Source organism: Bos taurus, chromosome 8, assembly GCF_002263795.3.
Source record: "Bos taurus isolate L1 Dominette 01449 registration number 42190680 breed Hereford chromosome 8, ARS-UCD2.0, whole genome shotgun sequence".
In the NCBI taxonomy this organism is placed as follows: Eukaryota; Metazoa; Chordata; class Mammalia; order Artiodactyla; family Bovidae; genus Bos; species Bos taurus.
The window spans coordinates 113,163,480-113,188,357 of record NC_037335.1 but is presented as its reverse complement, the minus strand read 5'-3'; the positions used below and the strand labels follow the sequence as shown (position 1 = coordinate 113,188,357).

Sequence of the window (24,878 nt, the reverse complement as noted above, 5' to 3'; positions counted from 1 at the left end):
CTTCTGGTAATTACTTCCATTATCTTTAACTAAAATGTTTATACAACTTTAGTGATTTGTGTTTTAGTTAGGTAGTATTATTTGATTTTTGCTGTTGAAACTTGAAAGGAATTTTCTGTCATGTAGTTTTGATGATGAACGTCCCATGCCATCTGGATTCTTGTTTTTATGTAAGATGACTGACTTTACCCTATTTTACCCCCAAAAGCTTAAAAAAAACAATTAAAAAAATTTTTTTTTTAAATCGTGGTTTAAAAAACAGAAGTACCATTTTAACCCTTTAAAAATGTACAGTAATGACAAGTATACTAATTTATTTTGAAATAGATCTCTAGAACTTTTTCATCTTGCAAAGGTGAAACTATTCCCATTAAACAACTTCCCTGTATCCCTTCCCCCCATTCCTTGGTAGCCACCATTCTGCTTTCTGTTCTGTGAATTTGACTGCTTTACATACTTCATATAACTGGAAACCATACATTTATGTATTTGTCTCTTTGTGACTGCTTGTTTCTCTTAGCATAATGTTGTCAAGGTACATCCATATTGTAACATATGACAGAATTTCCTTTGTAAAGCTGAATAATTATTCATTGTATGTATATATCACATTTTAAAAAATCCATTCATCTGTCTTTGAATACTTGGGTTGCGCCTTCCTCTGGACTGTTGTGAGTTACGCTTCGATGAACACTGAAGGGTGTGCAAATATCTTTTTGAGATTCAGCTTGCAGATCTTTCGGATTATATATACAGAAGTGGGATGCTGGATCCTTTAGTAGTTCCATGTTTAATTTTCTGAGATCCACCCATATTGTTCCCCAAGCTTTAAAGACATCTTTAATTTTTGGCAATGTGAAAGTTCACAAGAATCTGTCTAAACGTTTCTTTCCCCATACTCCACTTATCCCTCAAGCAATACATTCTGAGTATTTGTATCTTCTCTCAGCCTTGAGAGATTGTTTTTCTTTTATTCTTTCTTTGGTAATAATTCTCTTGTTCTGTTTCTGGAATACTTACTTTGTCCTTTGTTGTACTTCCTAGATTGAACCACTATGATGTTCATTTTTTTTGTTTTACAGTCTGGGAGTTTGCTGTGACTTACTTAAACTCCCAAAAACTCTCCAGTGAGAGTTTTTTGGGGGTGGGAGTGAGAATGGTAGAGTAGTCATATATTTAAATCTATTTCTCATCCTGTATTCCATTTTCGTAGCATCCTGTAACTTGCTTTATGGAAGCCAAGAGCCAGTATCTTTTTCAGTTTTCTAAGGATTCGGAATTCTGATTTTTTAAAAGTTTCCCTTTTCTTGTTGAAATTCCCTTTACAGTGATGCCTTTGTCCCGTCTCCCACTATTTTTCATGGTCTTTGCATTTGATGCTGCTGGGTTTCCTTATATATCTGATTATTCTAGGCTGTTTTTCCACTCTTAAATATGAGTAGAACATTCATCTTAAGTTTCTTGAGAAAAAATACTTCTGATTTGTTTGAAAGTAAGTCTGATAGAAGCTTTTTCTGGATCTGGCCTTCAGTATGAGGAGAGGGTGAGGTTCATGGTTCTCTGTTACTTCTGCTAGCCCCCTCTGTTTTCATTTGTGTGTAGTCTCCCATTTTACTGTGTCCACATGCAGTCAGTGTCTGAATTCTGTCTAGGAGTCTCTCATCACTTCTGATTTGTTACTTGCATATTCTAAACTGCCAATCCTTTCATTCTGTTTTGTTAATTACCATACTTGCACCTTCTTAACACCTTCCAAAGATTTTTAATACCTCTACCCGTGGTTGGAGGGGGCTTCACAGATGGGGCGGTGGTAAATACTCCACCTGCCTGTTCAAGAGACACAAGAGACGCAGGTTCGATCCCTGCATCGGGAAGATCCCCTGGAGTAGGAAATGGCAACTCACTCCAGTGTTCTGGCCTGGAAAAATTCCATAGACAGAGGAGCTTGATGGGCTACAGTCCATGGGATGGCAGAGAGTCAGACACAGCTGAGCACACATACCACCACCACTGCCCTCCATGGATGGCGTACACCTTGCTTCCATCTTCTCCCTTCTAAGTTGTCGTCGTTTATTATGTACTTTAAAAAATTCCTTTACTAACGTTTTGATGGTGTATTGGGAGGGGTTAGAGATAATGATTGTGTTTTATGTCCTGAACTAGAAAATCCTTTATTGAGTAAGTTTGTATATCAATATGAGTGATTATTTTTGTTACAACAATATTTTGCTGAAGATTAAGCTACCATGGGGCATTTGTTTGTGCACAGATCATTTATTTGATAATAGTATAGAGGAAATTTAAAAACAACAGGATTTTGAAAAAATATTGAAACTTTAAGTTGCATGTCTTCTTTCCTATAGCACTGTGAAGCTTTAATGCCATTTCCTTGTTCACATTAAAAAAACTTTTTTATTTTCTTTTGAAAATAATTTTAAAGAACACTTAAAATTTAGTAGGCTGATAAAGTTAAGTGAGTTGATCTTTTATTTGTAAGTGTTAGACTAGACGTCTGATAAAACAGAAGTGACATTTATTTTGGCTAAACAGTTTCTGTTCTACATATATGTTTATGTACCTTTTTCACACTCCATATTGAGCAAAGCAAGTACTCATATTTTGGGATTGAGTAAATTTTATTGTAACATTTGTCCAGGAAGTGGGTATTGATGACCATTTAATAATAACAGAAATTGTTGCAGAATTATTGTGTTTCAGTGAAACTGTACTGAGATGTGAATTTATTAAATCAAAGTATGCAGCTTTTTGAACAGCATGAAAATTTTCTTGCAGTGTGAAAATTTGATTCTTGACATAATTCATGTGCCCATCATCAAGATTTCATGGACATTAAATTTTGCTCTTTGCTTCAAACTGCTCTCATAAGGAAAATGTTATCAGCTTTGTCTGAATATTATCTCATTCCATCTCCTCTTTCTTAGAAGTTGAGTATTATCAAGTTAGTCTTGATAGTAATTTTAGTTTTTATACTACTTTGGTGTGTTTTTAATACCTTTGCTGTATATTCATGCGTCTAAACTAATCTCTTTATTGGTTTGTAAATTTTATAATTTTACATAAAAAGCATCACGCTGTATGTATTTTATTCCAGCTAGCTTTCTTTTTGAGATTGGTTCATGGTGGTACATGTGGTGTGATCCATACATTTAACTTCTGCAGAATGTTTTTAATACATTGCATCAGTACATGCTTCCCTCTAGGGTGAGTATTCTGTAACCCAGCAATTCCACGGGAAGGTACATGGCTCTTTACTTTATCAGATACTGCTCTGAGATTTCTGGTGCTGCCTGGTTCCTGATTCTCTGTGTGACCTGTTTTTTCCCACTGGGGATTTTCAGGTTTTATCTTACAGTGTTTTGGATTTCAGTTACCTTTTTTGTTGTGGTTGTGGTTGTGCTGTCATCAGTTATTAGGCACTTTCAGTCCTGACATTTTATACTTTTTAGTGTTGGGAAACTTTTCTGAATCATTTCTTTGGTAAGTTTCTTCTCTTTGTTTTTCGTGTTCTTTCTAGAATATTTGTTAGTCGGATAGATCCCAACAATTTCTTAGTTTTAAGTCTTTGTTTAAGTCTTTGTCCTGTTTTAAGTCTTTGTTGTTGGATTTGACTGGGGATGGGGGTTAGGTGCAGAGACATCCTTTTTAGGTTGTTTTTCCTACTTGATTTTGTGATCTTTTTATTATGATTATATACTTTTTGGCTGTACCCCATGGCAAGTTGGATCTTAGTTCCCCAGTCAAGGATCGGACACACACCCCCCTGCATTCCAAGGCAGAATCTTAACCACTGGACTGCTGGGAAAGTCCCTGTGACCTTTTATTGAAAAACATCTGTCCTCATTTTAGTTTCTAGGAGTACTTTCTTTTTCTCTGGAAAAAAAAAAATTTTTTTTTTTTCTTTTGGTAGCATCTCATTCTTGTTTCATGAATACAATACACTTTATTTCTCTTGGTTTTTTTTTTTGTTTGTTTCTCTCTCTTCTCTCTGATTTGTTTATGTTCTTGCTTTGATTCTGTTTTGCATATTGTATCTTTTCCTTCAGTGTCTGGTTATCTTTGAATGCCTATTGATATTTAATTTTGTAAGTCTTGTGTGAATGGACAGGGACTGTCTTAGATAGACTTAGTAGGATGACATGATTTGGTTGAGTATTCCTTAAGTAGTCTGTAAGGGACTACTGAATTTCCAGTTTTACTGTTGTCTTCCTGAGGTTTGTAACATTTCTGGAAATTGAGTTGGGAAAGAATGAGGATTTCAGTAATGCTTTTTACCTGACTCAACTGAGTTCAGTCGCTCAGTCGTGTCCCACTCTTTGCGAACTCAGGGACTGCAGCACACCAGGCTTCCCTGTCCATCACCAACTCTGGGAGCCTGCTCAAACTCATGCCCATCGAGTCGGTGATGCCATCCAACCATCTCATCCTCTATCGGCCTCTTCTCCTCTTGCCTTCAGTCTTCCCCAGCATCAGGGTCTTTTCCAGTGAGTTAGTTCTTCGCAGCAGGTGGCCAAAGTATTGGAGCTTCAGCTTCATCATCAGTCCTTCCAATGAATATTCAGGACTGATTTCCTTTAGGATGGACTGGTTTGATCTCCTTGCAGTCCACGAAACTCAAGTGTTCTCCAACACCACAGTTCAAAAGCATCAAGTCTCAACTGAATTTGTTTCTAAATCCAGAATCTTTGTAGTTCAACCTTTTCAAAGTAAGGGTCCAGTCTTTTCCCAGATGTAGTAGTTTTAGTACATCTGCAAGTTTTTAAATCATCCTAGGTGGGAGGTTGGAGAAGGCAATGGCACCCCACTCCAGTACTCTTGCCTGGAAAAATCCCATGGACGGAGGAGCCTGGTGGGCTGCAGTCCATGGGGTTGCTAGGAGTGGGACACGACTGAGCGACTTCACTTTCACTTTTCACTTTCATGCATTGGAGAAGGAAATGGCAAGCCACTCCAGTGTTCTTGCCTGAAGAATCCCAGGGACGGGGGAGCTTGGTGGGCTACCGTCTCTGGGGTCGCAGTCAGACACGACTGAAGCAACTTAGCAGCAGCAGGTGGGAGATAGTATATGTGTCCTTCTGAACTGGCCTTCGTAACTTGCTTTTAACCTGCAGCATGTAGCAGTGGTGACACTCAGAAAAGGCCATGGAGCTTCTGCGTGGTTCTCTTGGGACATTCTCTCCGGGGAAAGCCAGGTGCCATGTAAGAAGTCTGACTACCCTGAGATAGTCAAAACTGGAGAGACTACTCACAGGCTCTCCAGGGGACAGTTCAGTTCAGTCGCCCAGTCGTGTCTGACTCTTTGTGACCCCATGAACTGCAGCACGCCAGGCCTCCTTGTCTATCATCAACTCCTGGAGTCTACCCAAACCCATGTCCATCGAGTCAGTGATGCCATCCAACCGTCTCATCCTCTGTCATCCCCTTCTCCTCCTGCCCTCAATCTTTCCCAGCATCACGTTCTTTTCAAATGAGTCAGCTCTTTGCATGAGGTGGCCAAAGTATTGGAGTTTCAGCTTCAACATCAGTCCTTCCAATGAACACCCAGGACTGATCTCCTTTAGGATGGACTGGTTGGATCTCCTTGCAGTCCAAGGGACCCTCAAGAGTCTTCTCCAACACCACAGTTCAAAAGCATCAATTCTTCAGTGCAGTCACAGCTGAATTCTAGCTAACTGCTTCCAGCAATTGCTAATTAAATAAAAGAGTTTTCAAGTGACTACTGTAATCCCTTGGTAATAGTTCCAGGACTCCCCACATAAAATCAAATTCCACAATTGCTGAAATCCCTTCAATAAAATGGCAAACTATTTACATACACACATCCTACCATATACTTTAAATCATCTCTAGATTACTTGTAATACGTGCTGCTGCTGCTGCTAAGTCACTTCAGTTGTGTCTGACTCTGTGCGACCCCAGAGATGGCAGCCCACCAGGCTACCCCGTCCCTGGGATTCTTCAGGCAAGAACACTGGAGTGGGTTGCCATTTCCTTCTCCAATGCATGAAAGTGAAAAGTGAAAGTGAAGTCGCTCAGTCATGTCCGACTGTTAGTGACCCCATGGACTGCAGCCCACCAGGCTCCTCCGTCCACGGGATTTTCCAGGCAAAAGTACTGGAGTGGGGTGCCATTGCCTTCTCCGCTTGTAATACCTGCTACAATGTAAATGATATGTAAATAGCTGCCAAAGCAGGGCAAATTCAAGTTTTGCTTTTTGGGACTTTCTGGAATTTTTTTTCCCCCAAATACTTTCAATCTGTAGTTGGTTGATTGCACAGATCCAGAATCTGTGGGCATGGAGGGCTGACTGTACCTCCCCAGGCTTTATCTGTGTGCAGTAATATGAGAAGCCCTAAGGGGGAACTGCCCAGTTGAGCCCTTACGATTAATGAGCGAGCCAGTATTGGTTATTGTTAGCTAAAGCTCCCATCTCTTTAAAAATTTTCCACCTTACCTACCTCCTGAGAAATCTGTATGCAGGTCAAGAAGCAACAGTTAGAACTGGACATGGAACAACAGACTGATTTCAAATAGGGAAAGGAGTAGGTGACGGTTGTATATTGTCACCCTGCTTATTTAACTTACATGCAGAGTATATCATGCAAAATGCTGGGCTAGATGAAGGACAAACTGGAATCAAGATTGGTGGGAGAAATGTCGGTAACCACAGGTACGCAGATGACACGACTGTTACAGCAGAAGGCAAGGAAGAACTAAAGAGCCTCTTGATGAAAGTGAAAGAGGAGAGTGAAAAAGTTGGCTTAAAACTCAACGTTCAGAAAACGAAGATCATGGCATCTGGTCCCATCACTTCATGGCAAATAAATGGGGAAACAATGGAAACAGTGAGAAACTTTATTTTGGGGGGCTCCAAAATCACTGCAGATAGTGACTGCAGCCGTGAAATTAAAATACGCTTGATCCTTAGAAGTAAAGTTATGACCAATCGAGACAGCTTTTTAAAAAGCAGAGACATTACTTTGCCAACAAAGGTCCGTCTAGTCAAAGCCAAGGTTTTTCCAGTAGTGATGTATGGGTGTGAGAGTTGGACTATAAAGCTGAGCACCGAAGAATTGATGCTTTTGAAATGTGGTGTTGGAGAAGACGCTTGAGAGTCCCTTGGGATGCAAGGAGATCAATCCAGTCTATCCTAAAGGAAATCAGTCCTGAATAGTCATTGGAAGGACTGATGCTGAAGCTGAAACTGCAATAATTTGGCTGCCTGATGCGAAGAACTGATTCATTGGAAAAGACCCTGATGCTGGGCAAGATTGAAGGCAGGAGGAGAAGGGGACGACAGAGGAAGAGAGGGTTGGATGGCATCACCAACTTGATGGACATGAGTTTGCGGAAGCTCCAGGAGTTGGTGATGGACAGGGAAGCCTGGCGTGCTGCAGTCCCTAGGGTTGCAAAGAGTTGGACACGACTGAGCAGCTGAACTGAATACTGAACTAAAGCTTGTACTTATTCAGGGTCCCATTTAGGATATAACCACATTCTTTTTAATCATATGTCTCCTTAGGCCCCTCTTGGCTATGTGTGTTGCTCAGACTTCTTTGACCTTGACGGTTTTGAGGAGTACTAGTCAGGTATTTTGTCAAATGTCTCTGCTGAAATTTGACTAGTTCTTTCTCATGATTAGATTGGAGTAATGGAGTTTGTAGCAGAAGACTACAGAGATCAAGTGCTATTTTCATCATATTGTTTCAGGAAAGCATACAATGAATATGATTATGACTATTGACGTTGACCTTGCTCACCTTAGTAGTATATGTCAGGTTTCTTCACTGTAAAGTTACTCTTTTTACCCGCCTTTCCATGTTGTGCTCTTTGAAAAGGAAGTCCCCGTGCTCAGTTTACACTTAGAAGGGTGGAAAGTTTCTACTTATTCGTATAGTCATCTACATAAAATACTTGGAATTTGCACTGGAGGTTTGTCTATTCTTTCATTTTTTTCAATCACTGATTTTTATCAGTATGGACTTGAGTATTTATACTTTGTTTTATAATCCAATACGACTTTATTTTATTGCTCAGATTATTCCAGCTTTGTCCAGAAAAAAAAAATTTGATCTACCATAGACAAAGAGTGGTGAATTAATGTTGCTCTGTTGTTTCTGGTTCTTTACCTTTGTGTTACTGGTAGGTTTTACTTATGTGCTGTGGTGTTGTGTTATTCCACTTACAAAACAAGAGACTTTTAGGAAAGACAAATACGTCTTTAGGAAAGTAGATGGCAGTTATGATAGTTTTGTGACTATTGATTTCTCATCTCAGGTGATAGGCGTTAGTCTACTCTGTTATTGGAAATCTCCCTTGAAAGAAGCATTTTTGTCTAGATAATTCTTTTAGACTCTGCTCTTTAGATAGATATGGGGAATGGGATTTAGACAAATCCTCTTTCTGCATCTGTTGATTTTCAAATGTCTCAAAATAATTTTTATGCCACTGGGATGAAATTTGCATCCCTTCACATGTTTGAAAGAACAACAGTTTAGTTAAAGATAAAACACTTCTGTCATGCCTGCTTCCTTGAAATCTGACACAGTGCCACTTCCCTGTGCATTGCACTTTGGAAGACTGAAACTAGCCTGATGTATCTACTCCTCTCCTGCTTCAGGTGCTTTATTTAGAAGGGTGTGGGAGAGAGTGAAGGATTGAATTCTTATGGGATTCTTTAATTGCCTTTAAAATCAAATAGCTTAAATATAGTGTGCTGTTTTTTCCTTAAATTGTAAATATGTTGCCCCCCAGTCCTTTGCTGACGCGACTGTATGGTACTTCATCCTGTAGACGAGGGCCTGTTAGCCTCAGCACTGTTGACATCTGAGCTGTTCTTTGCTGCAAGGCTTTCTGCAGCACAGGACGTTTTGCAGCCTTCCTGGCCTCTTCTAACTAGATGCCAGGCTTGTCTTCTCCCCACATCAGTTGTGACGACCACAAATGTCTCTAGACGTTGCCAGATGTCTTTCTCTCCTGGTTGAGAACCACTGCTATAGATTTGTTCCATTTCTCTGTTGTTGGATATACAGATTGTTTTTATATTCAGTATAAATAACACCATAATGAGGCTTATACACAAAGATTTTTCTCTCTTGATCTTCCATTTTGGAGAATTATATTATTTCCAAATACATAACTTTTCCTGTTCCTATTATAGAGGATTATTTTTTAACATACTGATAGATCCTATTTGTTAGTATTTTTAATCTTTTAAAATAATATTTTTGTACATTTGAGCTTATTTCTTTAAGATAACTTCTCAGAAACAGAACCACTAGGTCAGAGTTTCCAGGTTTATATACTCTTGGTATTTTTAGGATACACTTATAAGCCACCCTGGCATGATTGGCCAAATCACAGGTAGAAAGATTTTCCATAGCCAATGTATAATCCTTGCTTTAGCCAACACTTTGGTTGGTAGGGGTGTTCTACTTAATTTTGGTAGAAACCTGAGACTGACTTGTTACTCTTAAATTTTTTAAAAGAAATTTTAAATTTTGAAGTAATTTTAGGTTTATGGGAAAGTTCCAAAGATAGTACAGAGAGTGTTCCTGCATACCTCTTGACCAGTTTCCTCTCTGTCAACTTCTTATGTTACTGTGGTCTAAACTAAGAAACCAACATTGGTGCTGTTCTACCAGCTACGCTCCAGACTTGATTTAGATTTCACCAGCTTTTCTTTGCCAGGATCCTGTCTGGGTGCCACATTACATTTAGTACCCTTGCCTTTTGGGTCCCCATACAGTTATAGGAATATCGTTGATTTTAAAAAGGAAGGAAAAGGTTTTTTTTAATGCATTAAGCACTTAAGCCTTAAGTTTAAGAAGCTGCTCTCTAGTCTGCTTTGGTTTGAATCCTGATTGCCACCTAAGTTGTATTGTATGAGTATACTAGGTATCTGACTTTTCTCAATTGTAAAATAAGAATATTGATAGTGCTAACTTTACTGCCTAGTATTTGATTTAAATGATATAGTACTGTCAGTCTCTTAATATAGAGCCTGACAGAGCTCACAAAAAAATAAAGCATTTTTGTTATTGCTGTTTAGTTTTTTAGTCAGAACACCTGGAGAAGGAAATGGCAACCCACTCCAGTACTCTTGCCTAGAGAATCCTGTGGACAGAGGAGCCTGGTGGGCTGCTGTCCATAGGGTTGCGCAGAGTTGGACATGACTGAAGTGACTTAGCAGCAGCAGGCAAAACACCATACTTGTCTTTAGAAACCCTTGAGGAAAATCTTGTCCATGGGCCTGAGGCCTCCCTGGCACATCTTCTGTTTGATAGGAAGCAGATGGGATTGACAGATTATGCTGTTGTTGAATAGACTCACCAAGATCCACATGCCCCCTCTAAGAAAACTGTGCCAAATGTAGAAAGGAGAGGGGGAATTTTGCAGTATACGAATGTCCTTTGTTGAAATTTTATGACTTGCTTTCTTTAAAGATTTTTGGCTAGAGGTCGCTTTGAAAATTGTTTGCCTTTTTGATATTTGTTATTTTTGAGAGTAGAATTTCAATGAGTTAATCTTTGTGAAGCATTTGAAACAGTGCCTGTCACAGAATGAGTGTTACGGAAGTATTTACTTATTCTTCGGTGCCTCAAATAAGATAAAAACATTATAATTGCTTGTTATAAGAAGCCTCTGTATCTAAAGTTAACTTTATATATAATAAGAGGTGAGAGGACCATTAACCCTCTTAGATTAGTCACCTGGTTGTCCCTGAGAGGGTTTTGTTGCTGACCAAAGAAAGCGCTCTGCAGTCTGCCCCCTCAAACTGTTGAGACAGCAAAAGATTCTTACCTTTGGCCATGAGGCTGATAAAAGTGTGAGTGATATTTAGCATTTGTAATCATGAAGAAGTAAAGGCAAAATGAAATGGCTCAGGAAATTTTTTTTTTCTACATGTCTTGCAATTTAAATATCATTATGATAAAAAAATATAAATTTAGTTGCTCTTAATTTTGATAGAACACAGAGAGAGACAGCATTGTTAGTTTTAAAACATTTTGGTGATGGAAATTTTCATACATACAGAAAAGTAGAAATAAAGTGTAAATTGAGCATCCATGTATCAGGTTGGCCAGAAAGTTTGTTCGGTTATGGGATATGTTGTTCAATAAAGTTCTTGGTGAAAATGAAAAATAGGTTTTTTATTTTTACTTAAAACTGAACAAACTCTTTGGCCAACCCAATACCTGTTACGCTCCTTCAATAAATATTGACATAGAGCCAATTAAATGTAGTATTTTTAGATTGCTGTGGACTGGCATAACATCATCAGTCTGACAACAACTATATTCATTTTGGGATATTTTCCCTTATATGTACAGATTTTATGCTATTCCATGGGTACAATTTTTTTACTGTTTATGTCTCTAAATAGTAAGCATCATTTTAATGGGGAATTACATTTTATCTTTTATCCCTCTCAAATTCCCCTTCTTCTTTGTTTATTTGCTCCTCTTTCCATATTCCGTTTTGACTTTAGCTTAGGAAGGGCACTCGGTTTTTCTGTTGCAGTAGACGCCAAAATAATGATGCATCTTGGGTTTTGTATATTTGTAAACAATAGACACCCTCTAGTACAGAGTTGTCTTTTCCTCTTTAATTTTGGTGGTGAGTAGTGCATGTAAACTGTTAAGTGACTGAAGGACAGCTGCACTCCAGTTTTTAATTTAATTTCATCCTTTCTTTCAGCTTCTGTAATGAATAACAATTTTTAAAGAAATATTGTAATGCTAACTAGACACCTGGTAGGTCTACCCTCAGGAATAGATAAACATGCCATTTCTTCTTTTACAAGGACTCAGGATTCACTATCAGCCCTGCTCAGACTTAATGTGTGTGTGTGTGTGTGTGTGAGTCACTTCAGTTCAGTTCAGTTGCTCAGTCGTGTCCGACTCTTTGTGACCCCCATGAACTGCAGCACACCAGGCCTCCCTGTCCATCACCAAGTCCCAAACTCACGTCCGTTGAGTTGGTGATGCCATCCAACCATCTCATCCTCTGTCGTCCCCTTCTCCTCCTGCCCTCAATCTTTCCCAACATCACTGTCTTTTCAAATGAGTCAACTCTTCACATCAGATGGCCAAAGTATTGGAATTTCAGCTTCAACATCAGTCCTTCCAGTGAACACCCAGGACTGATCTCCTTTAGGATGGACTGGTTGGATCTCCTTGCAGTCCAAAGGACTCTCAAGAGTCTTCTCCAGCACCACAGTTCAAAAGCATCAATTCTTCTGCACTCAGCTTTCTTTATAGTCCAACTCTCACATCGACGCATGACTACTGGAAAAACCATAGCCTTGACTAGATGGACCTTTGTTGACAAAGTAATGTCTCTGCTTTTTAATATGCTATCTAGGTTGGTCATAACTTTCCTTCCAAAGAATAAGCGTCTTTTAATTTCATGGCTGCAATCACCATCTGCAGTGATTTTGGAGCCCAGAAAAATAAAGTTAGCCACTGTTTCCACTGTTTCCCCATCTGTTTGCCACAAAGTGATGGGACTGGATGCCATGATCTTAGTTTTCTGAATGTTGAGTTTTAAGCCAACTTTTTCACTCTCCTCTTTCACTTTCAAGGCTCTTTAGTTCTTTTTCCCTTTCTGCCATAAGGGTGGTGTCATCTGCATATCTGAGGTTATTGATATTTCTCCCGGCAAGCTTGATTCCAGCTTGTGCTTCTTCAAGCCCAACGTTTCTCATGATGTACTCTGCATATAAGTTATATAAGCAGGATGATAATATACAGCCTTGACGTATTCCTTTTCCTATTTGGAACCAGTCTGTTGTTCCATGTCCAGTTCTAACTGTTGCTTCCTGACCTGCATATAGTCACTGCTGCTGCTGCTGCTGCTAAGTCGCTTCAGTCGTGTCCAACTCTGTGCGACCCCATAGACGGCAGCCCACCAGGCTCCCCTGTCCCTGGGATTCTCCAGGCCAGAACACTGGAGTGGGTTGCCAATTCCTTCTCCAATGCAGAAAGTCGCTCAGTTGCTAGTCATGTCCAATCCTTTGCGACCCCATGGACCGTGGCCGGCCTGGCTCCTCTGTCCAAGGAATTCTCTAGGCAGGAATACTAGAGTAGGTTGTCTTTCCCTTCTCCAGGGGATCTTTCCACCCCAGGTATAGAACCCAAGTCCTCCACATTGCAGGCAGATTCTTTACTGTCTGAACCACCAGGGAAGCCCTGGGACTTAATTCCTCTTCTCTAGTCTAAGTGGTCCCAGCTTCTTCAGATGTTTGTTACCTGATGTATTTTTTCCAGTTGCCTGCTGTTCTCATCTTTTACTTGGGATATATTTTAATTTTGTCAGTGTTCCTCTTAAGTGTGGTCCTTAGAATGAAATTTGTTGCTGTATACGTTTGATAAATCACTGTGCTGAACCTTATATCAATCTGGACTATTGTATTTTTTAGCTTTACTGAGCTTGAGTTGGAAACTGTGGTTCAGCCATTTTCAGTTGCAGTAGGCCTCCCATAATGTGAGCATTATCCAATGCAGATTATTTCTGGTAAGTCAGCTACTTCATTTGGTGCTCACTTGCTCATTCATTCATTCCATACATATTTATGGGCTTCCCTAGTGGCTCAGTTGGTAAAGAATTGGCTTGCAGTGCAGGAGGCCTGGGTTCAATCCCTGGGTTGGGAAGATCCCTTGGAGAAGGAAATGGCAACCCACTCCAGTACTCTTGTTTGGAGAATTCCATGGACAGAGGTGTGGTACAGGCTGCAGTCCATGGAGCTGCAAAGAGTTGGATACGACTGTGCACCTAACTGTCACTTCTTTCCGTACATATTTATGGAGTGCTTACTGTGTACCATGCGTAGTTGTAGTCATTTTGGCATTGTGTAAGACAGATGTGTTTCTCTTCTCTTGGATCTTACATTCTGGCTGATATCAATAAAGTAAAGAATTGGATGAAAAACCGTTTCAGCAAGCTGTGAGTGAAAGAAAACTGAAAAATGAACTGTGATAGTATTCGGGGTTCTCAGGAAAGGTCTCTTTGAGTTAAACTGCTGGGCTGAGATCTAAATGTCAAGGAGCCAGCCATGAAGGTATGCGGGTGGAGAAATAAGGGTTATTCCAGGAAGAGGAAGAAGTAAAAACAAAAGTCCAGAGATAGGGAACAAGCTTGACATGTTGAGTGAAAAGATAAGTCCACAGTGGCTAGAGAGCTTAAGTGATGGTGGAAGAGTTATAGGAAGTAAGATTGAAGAACTAAACAGGAGTCAGATCATAGAGGACTGTGGTAAGTTTTTCTTTAAATTTTCTTTAAATTCAGTGGGAAGTCAAGAGTGAAATGATTTCTTCATATGGAAGAAAGATCACTCTGGAGAATGAATTAGAGGCAAAAGTGGAAGAAGGACCACTGGTTATTGCAGTAGTCTACGCAGTGGACAGTGATCACTTTGTGATGGTGCAGCTACAGATGAGAGATGTGGGATGGATTCAGGATATATTTAGAGATAAAATTGATAGGATTTGCTAGTGAATTAAATAGTGTGTTTGAGAGAAAGCAGAGTCAAGGTTCTGACAAACAGTTTTTTTTATTCATGTGAGGAAGTGGAGATTTGTTTAAACTCTGGAAGAAAAAAACCTCACATATTTTAAGTATTTACTATGGTGTGTGTTGTTGATGGTTAAGAGAATGGACTCTGGAGTTAGACTGCTTGGTAACAATAGCTCTGCTACCTACCTTGGACAAGTTACTCAGCCATTCTTTGACTCAGTGCTCTCATCTATAAAGTGAGGACAGTAATAATATCCATCTTAAAAGTGTGTTGCAAAGATTAAGTGACTTGATTGATGTAGGTGTAGATAATACAGGCTCCAGCACCTACTCATATAAAGAATCTATATAAATGTTAGCTTTTATTATCTTAAAGGTCTTTGCAAGGGTTTTTTTTTTTTTTTTTTTTTTTAATAAAAACAGTCCCACAGCATTTATTGTAATCTGGTAATAACATAAGGGTGAGCAGAACAATATGAATACATGTTTTAGAACTACATCTCTAACAAAGGACACCTAAAAAAACCAACGGTATTGCCAAATAGTTTCTCACTTCATCTGTCATTTCTAGTTGGAGACACTTTGGAGCAGAGTAATGTTATCTCCTTTTAGCGTGATCCGACCCAGTTGTTTTCTTGACTTTGTTTTAGAATGAATCTCTGCTGCGTCATCTAATACGAGGTTCATATACTCATCAAAACCAGTGATACAGCCCTCTGTCTGCATATTCACTTGCTCATAAAGGCGCACCCGAATCCGTGATCTATTTTGCAAGTATCTGAAGATGAGATTGATGGGCGCAGCATCACCTTCTGCACCTTCTGGCCCCGTTCGCCATGCTGTACACTCACAAGCACCACAGTGCTCCACAGGCTCCCCTGTGCTGACTGATTATACTAATAGCTATATAAGATACAGTTTTTCTCTTTAATTGAAGCTTTATATTTTTTGCCTTTCCCCAGGGACATCTGTAATTTTTTGTTTACTGCCATTGTGAAAATATAAAGATTATTTTGTGTTTTCCTGTAGCTCTGTGTTGCTAGCTAAAATCTGCTTAGGACTGCGTTTGTATCAAATCTCTTTCAGAGTATGCTATACTAGAATATCTTACACTGAAGAAATGTCTTGCAAGAGGTACCAGAAATGCTGGGGTTTTGCTAACATGCCTCATAATACGCTTTTATATTCCTTTTTGGGAAGTATCTATTAATCCTATTTCTGTAAAATTATAAAATGCACCATGAGAATTTTTTCACCTTGTTTCTTACAGAAGTACAGTTTATTTAACTAGAATTTGATATTTTGATTTATAGCATAGTAAGTAATACTAAATATTTAGTCTTGTTCTAAATTCTTTCGAGAAAGGAACTTTTCTGTTAGTGGTATATACATCTCTTTATGAATTTATGATGTGTTTTGCCCTAGATTGGTGCTTTTAGAGATTATTAATTACATCCCAATTTTTTTTAAAATCTTGCATCAAGTGTAGAATCCATGCTTTTTATTTATTCTTTTTAATAGTAGGATTTACCAGTGGGTTTACTACTTCAAAGAAGTGCCAGTGTATTGAAACAAGCAGGATGTGTCTGCTGGGTGTTAATGGCTCTCTCACCATGTCACTATGAGTGAGTGTTCCTTTGTTTGCAGAGAGGAAAACCTTTGGGTATCACTATATTGATATTTCTAGTCAAAATTTATTTACATTTTTATAGATTATAGCTTTGATTACTAAAGGATTCGTTATAAAGGGATTTTCATAGTTGAAATAACATTCATGAAATGGTATTAAATTTAAGTATTTAATGTTCATTACATTTACATGGTTTAAAACAGAAAAGATACAGCATGGTATATAATGGAGATTCTCTCTTTAATTCCTGTCTACCAGCCTGTTGATTTCTCTTCCCCACAGGTATCAGTTCTCTGTGTGCTTCCAGGAAATGAATATAAACATTTATGCAGGAATATATACATCTGTGCACTTGCCCACATGTGTATATATTCTTTTTTAAAAGTTGTAGGGTATTATGGTTTATATTTTATCTTTAAGTGTATATCATAATTCATCCCTATTAAATAAAATTTGCTGTTGTTCAGTTGCTCAGAAAATATTTTTTAGGCACTGTAAGTTTCTTGGTTCTTTTAAAGTCTAGATTGATATGTATACGCAAATATGTAGTTTTCTAGAGTTTCTGTTACATAAGGATTTCATAGATCTTTTCAATAAAATATGGCACATGGTTCTGATGTTGTTATTCAGTCACTCAGTCATGTCCAGCTCTTTGCGACCCCATGGACTGCAGCATGCCAAGCTGCCCTGTCCTTCACCATCTTCTGCAGCTTGCTCAAACTCATGTCCCTTGAGTCGGTGATGCCATCCAACCATCTCGTCCTCTGTTGTCCCCTTCTCCTGCCTTCAGTCTTTCCCAGCATCAGTCTTTTCTAATGAGTCGGCTCTTTGCATCAAGTGGCCAAAGTATTGGGGCTTCAGAGTATTAGAACTGATAATAAAATTATCAGTTGCCAAATGAGTGATACTAAAATTGTTTTTTCTATTTTACCATTGCCACTCATATGTCTGTCCGTCTACCTACCATCCAGTTAACTATTCATCTGTCCATCCACCATCTACCATTTGTACATTTAGGAGTAAACCTGTAGGTAGAATTTTAGAATGTGGTTGAAGAGTATGTGCAACTGTAATTTTTGGTAGACTTTATTAAATTGCCTTCCGGTGAGGTTGTACCACTCTCTTGATACCAGCAATGTATGTTCCTGCATCATGTCGTCAAGAGAATGATTATCAAACCTTTGACCTTTGCCAGTCTGACACGTGAAAAATTATCTTAGTGTAGTCTTAATTTTCATTTCTTTTATGAATGTGAAGTTGTACATAGTTTAAGATCCATTTCTGGGGGGTTTTTTGGTCCATTTATCTATCATGGTGTTCATCTTCTTACTGATTTATGGGACCCTTTTAATATTAGGGAAATTAGTTCATGATATGTAATATAATTTTTTATTTCTTATCCATGTAGTGTGCTATTGTTTTACTTTGTTTCTTTAATATATTTTCTTTTCTTTTTTAGTTAAAATAACTAGTTTATCTACAATCAAATAGTTCTAAAAGCTCCTCTCGGAGAAGATTCCCCGGAACCAACCGTTTTGAACTCTTGTAGCTGATTCCTTTGGAATTTATCTTCAAATTTCTAAACAGCTGTGCTTCTTGATTTTTCTTTCTTCTTTTTTTTTTTAGTTTTAGGAATTATCTGTCCCATTACAGAAGAAGAGATTTAACCACTGTACTACCCCAAACACATGTATTCCCTACACACCCTTCTCCCTTCACCTCCTGTTCTTCCTCATCTCTTCCAGATAGGATTACTTATTTCCAGGACAATTTCTTGTTTTCCTTGGAGTTCTTAAATTTCGTTTGGTGTGCTAATCATTAATTTAACCCCCAGCTTTCCCCCAGTTGAGACCGACACCATTCTAATTCTTGGGGTTTTGTATGAAAACTTTTTTCTCACTGAAAGCACAAAGGCTCTACCTATCAATTTTGCATAATGTGCCTTTGTAAGTTTTCTATTTTCATCCATTGTGCTTGGCACAGAGTAGACCCCTTCAGTCTTGAAAATCATGCCATTCAGTTTGGAAATTTTCTTAGATTATTTTAAAAAATTATTTCCTCTCTTCAGTTTTCTGTTTTCTCTTACTCCTGTTTTTGACTCCTAAACCTCCTGGACTGATCGTGTACTGTTTTACCATGTCTGCCTTGTGCTGTAATTTCTGGGAGTTTCCTTCAACATTTATCTTTCCAACTTTCTCTTTTATGATTATGTTTTTACTTTACAGGAGCTCTTTGTTCCTCTGAATGTTCTGTTTTTCCTTTTAATAACATCTTGTTATTTCATGGATTCAAAAATCTTATCTTTCTGAAAGGAGTTTGCTCACTTGTTTCCTTCCTCTCGTCTTTCCTTAAATTTTCTTTCCCTAACCTCATCCCTTTTTCTTCCAAGCTGCCCTTTTCTGCTTGTTTTGCTTGCAAATCCCCTACCCCCCACCCCCACCCCCACCCCCAGCCACCCTTCTATTAGGGGACTTCTGTGTTTGGCCGTAGGCTTTCTGCTTATATTTTAAAGTGGGCATTGAATAGCTGATTGGAAGCTCTGTGCTTGTCCATGGAACTTATTGGCTGTGGGCTTCACTCCAGGGTAATCTGACTGACCTGTTTGTGTGAGTAACCTCCAATATTAGCACCTTTTGGTCTTCCTTTAGGGCTGGTGATATTATAAAGAGTAGAAAAACTCTTCTCATCTTTTTAAGAGGGTATAAATTTGATTGCCATCACTTTGAAAATCAGGTGTCTGGAAAAGATTTTCAGTTCAGTCACTCAGTTGTGTATTATGTCAAAACTTTCACTTAATTTTATGTTTTTTAAATCTCACTTCCAACCTTTATCTCTCTGCCTGGTTTTCTTCAATACCAAAAGTCTTGTTTACTTTCTTCAGAAATATTATTATTTAATACAAGTGAAGTGAAAGTCTCCCAGTCGTGTCTGGACTCTTTGCGACCCTATGAACTATACAGTCCATGGAATTCTCCAGGACAGAATACTGGAGTGGGTAGCCTTTCCCTTCTCCAGGGGATCTTCCCAACCCAGGAATCAAACCCAGGTCTCCCGCTTTGCAGGCGGATTCTTTACCAGCTGAGCCACAAGGGAAGCCTTTAATATAAGGCCTATCATAAAAAATATGTAGTTAATTGTCTTGTGTGAGAGACGCTGCTTCCAGGAGTTCAGAAGGATGATAAGTGATTTGGAGAGTTTTATAAAATTTCATTTAAGGGGATATGCTTGACTTGAAGGTTGTTTCTTTTCTAAGTTGGAGTAGACAATATGGTGGCTGTTACTTTGGGAACCTTGGGGAACAGGCCCACAAAACTTGTAACTTTCATTCAGAAATCAAGAAATCTGGTCAAAATTCTTAAATTTTTTTTCTTCTTTCTTTTCATGAATCATTTGCTGTGCATGAGATATGAACTTGGCTGGTGGTACTGTTCTTTTATGAACTATACTTTGATCTTACTGTGTCATATTTAATCTTTTAGCTGTTAGTAGCTGGTAATTCACTTACTAATCAGACTTCAAAAGCAGAGTTTCAGAGCAGGAAGAGATGCTCAATATTATTGTATATAACTTTTTTCCTAAGAAAACAGATAAGTGGAAGAGCCAGAAATCAAACCCAATGTTCAGGCATTCTTTTTCTTGTTTCCTATAGTTCATTGTCTTGATATGTTTATTGCATGTGTATGTATCTTGAGTACAAGTTCAGTTCAGTTCAGTCACTCAGTTGTGTCTGACTCTTTGTGACCCCATGGACTGCAGCACGCCAGGCTTCCCTGTCCATCACCAACTCTGAGTTTACTCAAACTCATGCCCATTGAGTCTGTGATGCCATCCAACTATCTCATCCTCTGTTGTCCCCTTCTCCTCCCGCCTTCAACCTTTCCCAGCACCAGGGTCTTTTCCAGTGAGTTAGTTCTTCGCAGCAGGTGGCCAAAGTATTGGAATTTCAGCTTCGACATCAGTCCTTCCAATGAATATTCAGGACTGATTTCCTTTAGTAAAAGTTCATATGCTTTTATTTTTTAGCAGAAAATATTTCATTTTTCAGGCACGGTAAGTTCCTTGGTTCTTTTAAAGTCTAGATTGATGTGTATACTCAGATGTGTAGTTTTCTAGAATTTCTGTTGCATGAGGATTTCATAGATCATTTCAATAAAATGTGGCACTTGGTTCTAATGTTGTCGTTCAGTCACTCAGTCATGTCCAGCTTTTTGAGACCCCATGGACAGCAGCATGCCAGGCTTCCATGTCCTTCACCATCTCCTGAAGCTTGCTCAAACCTATGTCCATTGAGTCGGAGTCAGTAATGCTATCCAACCATCTCGTTCTGTGTCATCCCCTTCTCCTCCTGCCTACAATCTTTCTGAGCATCAGAGTCTTTTCAAATGAGTCGGTTCTTCGCATCATGTGGCCAAAATATTGGAACTTCAGTTTCGGCATCAGTCCTTCCAGTGAATATTCAGGACTGATTTCCTGTAGGATTGATTGGTTTTATCTCCTTGCAGTCCACAGGACTCTCAATAGCCTTCTCTAACACCACAGTTTGAAAGCATCAATTCCTCGGCGCTCAGCCTTCTTTCTGGTCCAACTCTCACATCCATACACGACTACTGGAAAAGCTATAGCTTTGACTAGACGGACCTTTGCTGGCAAAGTAATGGCTTTTTAATACTTTGTCTAGGTCCTAATAATCTCTAACAGATATTTTTGTAATTCATATGAGAAACTTCATGGCCAAGCCTTTCAGATGATCCTATTAAATGAACCTTAATAATTAAAATGGCTATGAGTATGTGTGAGTAAACTGTTACTTCTTAAAAAAAAAAAGTCTATGCAGGTAGTGGCCAGTGTTCTCATTTGCAGTTCTTTTTCTTAAACCAAAATTCCTTTCCCCTTTGGGAGACTGTCCATTTTTATTATTGCCCCTCAATAATAACTTAAGGGAGACAGAGATCATTCAGCTTATCTTTAACGCCCTCTATAGAACATGAACTTGAGACTTTTTGCCCTTAATTTGACATGAGATAATTGAGGTAAAACAGTCAGCAAAAACAAGACCAGCTGACTGTGGCTCAGATCATGAATTCCTTATTGCCAAATTTAGACTTAAGTTGAAGTAAGTGGGGAAAACCACTAGACCATTCAGTATGACCTAAATCAAATCCCTTATGATTATATAGTGGAAGTGAGAAATAGATTTAAGGCACTAGATCTGATAGATAGAGTGCCTGATGAACTATGAGCAGAGGTTGGTGACATTGTATAGGAGATAGGGATCAAGACCATCCCCAAGAAAAAGAAATGCAAAAAGGCAAAATGGCTGTCTGAGGAGGCCTTACAAATAGCTGTGAAAAGAAGAGAAGCAAAAAGCAAAGGAGAAGAGGAATGATATACCCATTTGAATGCAAAGTTCCAAAGAATAGCAAGGAGAGATAAGAAAGCCTTCCTCAGTAATCATTGCAAAGAAATAGAGGAAAACAAGAGAATGGGAAAGACTAGAGATCGCTTCAAGAAAATTAGAGATACCAAGGGAACATTTCATGCAAAGATGGGCTCTATAAAGGACAGAAATGGTATGGACCTAACAGAACCAGAAGATACTAAGAAGAGGTGGCAAGAATACACAGAACTGTACAGAAGATCTTCACGACCCAGGTAATCACGATGGGGTGATCACTCACCTAGAGCCAGACATCACTGCGAAGAAAGCTAGTGGAGTTGATGGAATTGCAGTTGAGCTATTTCAAATCCTGAAAGATGATGCTGTGAAAGTGCTGCACCCAATATGCCAGCAAATTTGGAAAACTCAGCAGTGGCCACAGGACTGGAAAAGGTCAGTTTTCATTCCAATCCCAAAGAAAGGCAATGCCAAAGAATGCTCAAACTACCGCACAATCGCACTCATCTCACATGCTACTTAAAGTAATGCTCAAAATTCTCCAAGCCAGGCTTCAGCAGTACGTGAACTGCGAACTTCCAGATGTTCAAGCTGGTTTTAGAAAAGGCAGAGGAACCAGAGGTCAAATTGCACTGGATGATCGAAAAAGCAAGAGAGTTCCAGAAAAACATCTATTTCTGCTTTATTGACTATGCCAAAGCCTTTGACTATGTGGATCACAATAAACTGTGGAAAATTCTGAAAGAGATGGGAATACCAGACCACCTGACCTGCCTCTTGAGAAACTTATATGCAGGTCAAGAAGCAACAGTTAGAGCTGAACATGGAACAACAGACTGGTTCCAAATAGGACAAGGAGTACGTCAAGGCTGTATATTGTCACCCTGCTTATTTAACGTCTGTGCAGAGTGCATCATGAGAAATGCTGGGCTGGAAAAAGCACAAGCTGGAATCAAGATTGCTGGGAGAAATATCAATCACTTCAGATATGCAGATGACACCAACTTCATGGCAGAAAGTGAAGAAGAACTAAAGAGCCTCTTGATGAAAGTGAAAGAGGAGAGTGAAGAAGTTGGCTTAAAGCTCAACATTCAGAAAACTAAGATCATGGCATCCAGTCCCATCACTTAGTGGCAAATAGATGGGGGAACAGTGGAAACCATGGCTGACTTTATTTTTCTGGGCTCCCAAATCACTGCAGATGGTGATTGCAGCCATGAAATTAAAAGACACTTGGGCTTCCTTTGTGGCTCAGCTGGTAAAAGAATCTGCCTGCAATGCGGGAGACCTCCTGTGTTCCATCCCTGGGTTAGGAAGATCCCCTGGAGAAGGTAAAGGCTACCCACTCCAGTATTCTGGCCTAGAGAATTAGTCCATGGGGTCGCAAAGAGTCGGACACGACTGAGTGACTTTCGCTTTACTCCTTGGAAGGAAAGTTATGATCAACGTGCTGCTGCTGCTAAGTCACTTCAGTCGTGTCCGACTCTGTGCGACCCCAGAGACGGCACCCCACCAGGCTCCCCCATCCCTGGGATTCTCCAGGCAAGAACACTTGAGTGGGTTGCCATTTCCTTCTCCAATGCATGAAAGTGAAAAGTGAAAGTGAAGTTGCTCAGTCGTGTCCAACCCTCAGCAACCCCGTGGACTGCAGCCTTCCAGGCTCCTCTGTCCATGGGATTTTCCAGGCAACCTAGACAGCATATTAAAAAGCAGAAACATTACTTTGTCAATAAAAGTCTGTCTAGTCAAGGCTATGGTTTTTCCAGTAGTCATGTATGGATGTGAGAGTGGGCCTATAAAGAAAGCTGAGCACCAAAGCATTGATACTTTTGAACTGTGGTGCTGGAGAAGACTCTTGAGAGGCCCTTGGACTGCAAGGAGATCCAACCAGTCCATCCTAAAGGAGATCAGTCCTGGGTGTTCATTGGAAGGACTGATATTGAAGCTGAAACTCCAATACTTTACTTTGGCCACCTCATGCGAAGAGCTGACTCATTTGAAAAGACCCTGATACTGGGAAAGATTGAGGGCAGAAGGAGAAAGGGAGGACAGAGAATGAGATGGTTGGATGGCATCAGCGTTGGGATGGACGTGAGTTTGAGTAGGCTCCAGGAGTTGGTGATGCACGGGGAGGCCTGGCGTGCTACAGTCTGTGGGGTTGCAAAGAGTTGGACGCGACTGAGCAACTGAACTGAATTGAGGTAAGAACTTGCAAACTTTATTAAAGGTTGAGGAAATCTGAAGGGAAACAAGCATAGAGCACCGTGTGTGTGTGTGTGTGTGTGTGTCTGTGTGTGAGTTGCTCATTTGTGTCCGACTCTTGTGACCCCATGGACTGTAGCATTACAGGCTCCTCTGTTCATGGAGTTCTCCAGGCAAGAAAACTGGAGTGAGTTTCCATGCCTTCCTCAAGGGGATCTTCCCAACCCAGGAATCAAACCCAGGTTTCCCGCATTGCAGGCGGATTCTTTACTGTCTGAGCCAGGGAAGCCGAAGGGCTATTGATTATGCAAAGTAGATTGTGCTAAGTGCTCAGTGTATGGTAAGGAACTTAGTATTAATAAAGTTTAGTAGAGCACCACGGGGAAAGGATTTCTGGAAAAGAGGACTGAAATCTGAGTTTTCAGGAAGGATGGGAGGTAATGAAGGAGGGCACAATTTTAAAAATAATTCATTGTCTAAATTAAGGTAGACTAAATAGTCCTGCTTTTGAATTTACACTATATTAAAATCAGTACACATGTTTAATAGTTTTTTCTTCGTTTTTATATTACTAAGGTACTTTTTATTTGAAAAAATGAAGCTATATGCTTTGATGACCTATTATTGTTGCTTATTGTGCTGTCACTTGTTTATAAATACGTAATCTGGTCAGACTTGATTGTAAACTGAGGGCAGCTCCAATGTAAGTAGGTCCCTTTTACTTTATTGATGAGAACAAGTCAGCCTCAGTCTACCAGGAAAGGCACGGGAGCTGGAGTACTAAATTCAAAATAATTTTTAAAACATAATGCTTCAGACAGTTTTTCTTGTTCTTTGTCGGTTTATCATCAAAATAGGTTAGTAGCCAAGTGCATTATATTTACTGTTCTTAGGAGTAGTAGAGAATTTTATACAGGGAACCTTACATGGTTTATAAGTGGAAATTAACCTTTTTTCTTCTGTAGCAACTATGAATTCATTTCTTTAGATGAAGTTGTATTCCCTAGATATGTTTAGGGCAAAAGGGAGAAAAGGACCTCTATTATATGGATCAGTTGACTTAAGGAATAGAGATGACTTTGAGTGAGCTAAAGGGGTGTTTCGAAAACAGGAATC

At 39.3% G+C, this 24,878-nt stretch overlaps 1 pseudogene; it reads right to left on the bottom strand.

The window, feature by feature from the left end:
* Positions 1-14,924: 14,924 nt before the first annotated feature.
* LOC107132715 (small nuclear ribonucleoprotein E-like) lies at positions 14,925-17,319 on the bottom strand (annotated as a pseudogene).
* Between the last annotated feature and the right edge of the window lie 7,559 nt (positions 17,320-24,878).